Here is a 4180-nt window from a genome sequence, read left to right as displayed (position 1 = left end):
CATTATGATTATGGGTAATTTTGAAGAATATGTAATTTGTTTTAGATAGTTTTCCACAGTTAGTTTTGCTTTGTTGCCAATGTCTTTGTTAACATTTGAAACTGCAGAACTCATCTTCCATGATTCCAAATTGTGCTGAATATGTTTTATTATACTGAGAATTTTTGTAGTTTGCTTCGGGAATCACATCTATTGATACTCAGAGTTAACTCCTGACTGTGTGCTGAAGGATCACTCCTGATGGTGCTCAGGGAATAATCTATGGTTCCAGGAACTAAACTTGAATTGGCTACATGCACGGCAAGTCCAGGTACTCTACCTATGGTCCTTTATTGAGAATCTTAAGAATCTTTTATGCATTTGCATTTTGAAGTCAGATATCTATGGAAAATTATTAGTAATTGACGAGGAAATACTTGCATTCTGATTTAGAAATTGCACCCATTATAAACAAGAGCAAAGAGGTGGTAAGTTGTTCAAGTCAATGTAAATTCAAATGTCAAGCAGTAAGACTTAGACAATATGTTCCTAGGAGATTAGAGGTGACTGAATTAAATGTATCTGTGAAGGCTGTCTGGAAATAGTGTACTATGGAGAATGTTGGATAAGAAGTCTGGAACCCAGCAATTGGATAGAAAGGAGCACTGAGAATGATGTAAGCAGTGCGCAAGAGGTGGCTTCTGAGGACTTACAGTGCTAACCTGATGTCAGTGTGAGGATTTCTACTCCTCTGGGATGTGTACCTCTCTCCCCAAAGCTAATCTTAATGCTCACATATGTACTTTCCTGCTAAAACTTTTTTTTTTCCCTAGAAACAACTCCAACTGCATGCTCTCCTTCTCGCTCTTCCAAGGGAAGAGAAGAACAATCATCTATGGTAATAGGCAGTTGCAGAACTGGCTTCACACTCAGGAGAGGATGCTCTGCTCCTTCTCATGGTTTTGGGTGCTCAAATTATCAGAGAAACTTCTCCAGTTATGGTCTATAGAAATGATCTCACAAAGTACAGTCTTTCTCCTACAAATTCTTAAACCTCACAACTCATACTCAAACAAAGTCTTCAAGTTTTCCCCTACACACAGTAGTTCACCTAGGGTACCCATTTCTCTCTGTGCTCTCTTCATTTTGCGAGGACTAAACTTAAGAGACACTAGAATTATCCCAACTCCACAGATAAGGAAATTGACATGCAGTGATGTGAAGAAACCAGCAGACAAGCAGATAGTATATCTTCCTATATCTCCAAAATTATTGACTTTAGGGAAAGATTCTTGAAAAGAAGTCTCTGTCTTGATAATTTTGGGAAAGGATATCTATACACTTCTTAAGTTGCAAACATCTCAAAGCACATTTCCACATTACTATCCAAGTTTCTCTGTCAGAATAAAGATCATTAAAGTTCAAGTAAATGCAGTTCTTTGTCTAATTTAAAACCACAAAGCTTTATTTTCCATCGCCAAGTATCAGTTTTCCAGAACATCTGAGAATATATTTCAGCACCACCCTTGACCATCGATGACTCTAAGAACAGGTCAAATCTTTCTCTCCTACCATTCCTATTTTTAAATTACAGATACACTTTATAAACATTCCTCTCATGTACATTTAACTTCTTTTCCAGGCTATTATTGGTTGAATTGTGTTTACCTTCAAAATTCATTTGTGGAAATTCTAACTCTTAGCACTCCAGAATGTGATTTTATTTGAAATGACATAGGTTTTATGAAGTTGCTGTGGATACAATTAATTACATAAAGATGAGATGATGCCTAAGTAGGTTGGATTTTTAACTCCTGAAATGGCTCAGGCATTCTTTCGAAAAGGAGAAATGTGAATACAGGCATGCATATAGGTAAAATATCAGGTTTTAGAGACACTGATATGGTGTATTTATTAGTCAAGAAATGCCAAAGATTTCAGCAAATCACCAGAAACTAGCAGAGAGGCATGAACAGAATTCCCTTCATGGACTTCAGGCAGAACACTTCAACTTTAAAACTCAGAACAATAGAATTGCATCTTGTTTTCACTACCCTGATTGAGGAAGTCCGAGAACAGCCTGAGTTATGTACTACAGGGACTTATCCAACACTCTTCTATAACATTTCCTTCTCTTTCCATTGTTCCTCTCGGAAGTGCTTATTTCCTCAGGACTTAGCAAAAATATCTCATCGTATGAAACACTTTCCTCTTAATTTCCTTGCAAAACAAATTGCCTTCCACACTTATTTTTACGTTCTGATTTTATTTTCCCTTTGATTTGTGAACTGCTTGGAAATAGTTTTATTCCTGTTTATATTTACAACATTTAACAGAATCACTGTCACCACTAGTTAGATGCTCAGTAAATGTGTGTTTGAATGAGCGATGAGTAATCATCTTGAGTGTTTCTGCTCTTAACTTACTGCTTGTCACAGACTGGTGGAGGAATGGTCATGCTGACTCTCTGAGATGGCATAAAATAGCTTTCTACAGAGTAAGTCCAAGTATAGGATGAAGTGGTCCATTAGCATCTCTTGACAGCCTTTTGCTAGAGGCTCCGATGAGATCAGAGCTTCAGAAGCACATTATGGTATAGTTCTACTGCAGCTGCCATTAGATCAAAGCACACTAGCTCCCAGCATTCTGTTTCAATTTCATATTGATGCCTGGGGGAATGGAAGTAGATATAGCAGGACAAATGTTTTATGGCTTAAATCAGAATATTCAGGACTCTTCATCCCTCAATGGCTCTAATGAGAGAAGTAGGAATTTCTAATTAGCACCTTTCTATATAGATTTTTCCCTCCAAAATAGAAAAAAATAGGTTTTCTCCCATAGTTATGTTGAAAGGAAAATTGTTAAATTTATTTTATATAATTAAGAGTAAGAATTGCACTGCAACAGACATGAATTCTGATTAGTATTATATGTGTAGTTATTGTTATTTCACTTTAATATGCATGCCAATTTTGCCCAAGTATATTTTGCCTAAGTTATATAATGAAAGAGCATGCATTTTCTTTGGGGACACTGCATTTCACTCCTAGGGTAAATTCTAGAGTAAATTACTATCTCAGTTTTTGTAACATGGGCCAATTTAGCCCCTAAAGTCCTATATCCTGGAAATGCTCAGCTATGAATAGGCCTGGAAGTTAAACATTCTGTTTATGCTCCAAAGTTTAGTTTTATTTAGTTTGTTGGCACTAAAGCTTTCATTAAAAGTATTCTTGAGTATTTATATTGTGCTCTTCACTGTGAGGATTAGATTACAATACAGATCTCACCTTTTGACTTTAAAAATCTAGTGGGCATAATGTAGGTTCCATATGCTGGAACTCAAAAGAGAGAAACAACACTCAGTGGAATTTAAATGCAGTAGCTTTCTGATTGCTGATCAGTGCATGAGTTAGCATTTGAAATTGACTTTGAAAGATAAATAAACTTTTGGCATGTGGATGGAAATAGAATTAATTCTGTTTGGAGAACCCGGCGAGTATCTCGCCTGCACGATAAAGCCTGGAAAGCTACCCGTGGCATATTCGATACGCCAAACACAGTAACAAGTCTCAGGATGGAGACATTACTGGGCCCGTTGGAGCAAATCGATGAACAATGGGAGGACAGTGCTACAGGACAGTGCTACAGTGAAGCAAAAACAGTGAGTGTCCTATATTCACAGTGTAGGAAAAGAGTCACGGGATTATGAAACTCTTCAGAGGTTCTCACGGGATTATGAAACTCTTCAGAGGTTCTCTCTTAGAATTACCTCTAGAAAGACCAGTTAAAGTTAAAAATGCCTTGCCAGTCTCTTTGTGAGCATATTTACTTTTACATATTTTATTGTAGCAAATACATACTAAATTTACCATATCAACTATTTGCATTGGTCATTAACATAATTGCACAACTCAAATCTACTCAGTTTTTGGTTTTTACTGTACAAAACCAAAAATTCTAGATGCCTCATACTGTGAAATCATACTGTGAAGGAAAAAGTATTTTTTGCTGGCTTATTTAATGGCTTGACTAACTGGCTTATTTAACTAAGTAAAATGTCCTCATGGTTCATCCACATTGCAACACTTGTAAGAATATTTTTCTAAGTTTGTTCTTTTTGAAAGTGTCAGACCTTCTACCAGTTGCTACAGTGTACAATCGTCACATGCTAAGATAGGAACTGTTTTTAGAGAAGTTAAGC

The 4180-nt window shown here is 36.5% G+C and overlaps 1 pseudogene; it reads right to left on the bottom strand.

Moving 5' to 3' along the window:
- Positions 1–814: 814 nt before the first annotated feature.
- On the bottom strand, positions 815–1013 carry LOC130017268 (uncharacterized; annotated as a pseudogene).
- Positions 1014–4180: the final 3167 nt, after the last annotated feature.

The sequence above is a fragment of the Sorex fumeus genome, unplaced genomic scaffold (genome assembly GCF_029834395.1).
Source record: "Sorex fumeus unplaced genomic scaffold, SorFum_2.1 ptg000183l, whole genome shotgun sequence".
NCBI classification, from domain to species: Eukaryota; Metazoa; Chordata; class Mammalia; order Eulipotyphla; family Soricidae; genus Sorex; species Sorex fumeus.
Note: the sequence above shows the minus strand (reverse complement) of the source record. Positions and strands in the feature narration are given on the sequence as shown.